This window comes from Squalius cephalus (genome assembly GCF_949319135.1).
Source record: "Squalius cephalus genome assembly, chromosome: 17".
Taxonomy (NCBI): Eukaryota; Metazoa; Chordata; class Actinopteri; order Cypriniformes; family Leuciscidae; genus Squalius; species Squalius cephalus.
Window position 1 is genome coordinate 272104 of NC_137138.1, and position 397 is coordinate 272500.

Sequence of the window (397 nt, forward strand, 5' to 3'; positions counted from 1 at the left end):
TCACTTAACCTCCTTTCTGAAACAGACCCCTGCTTAAGTAAGTTCAGTGATGGTTCATTGCTGTTGTAAAAAAGTTATTCATTTAGCTAATTTATATATATCGCCGCGTTGGAGTAAGCCGTGATGCTCAGTTCTCATCTAATGGAGTCAGTGCAGGAGACCAACAGCAGTGCTGGATGTTGAGTCAGAGTCCGCTAGGTGGCGCTGTGTGGATGAGGCTCGAGTGCAGAGGCTGAAGTCTGCGGGCAGGAACATGCTCTCGTCAGCTGTCCACTGCAGTCTCTCTGTGTGAAAGGGTTACACTCTATATGATGTCTATGGTTACACTAAGATAATAGGGTTTGGCTTTTCAGGAGATGTTTTTATCCAAAGTAACTTACGAGAAAATCAAAATCAC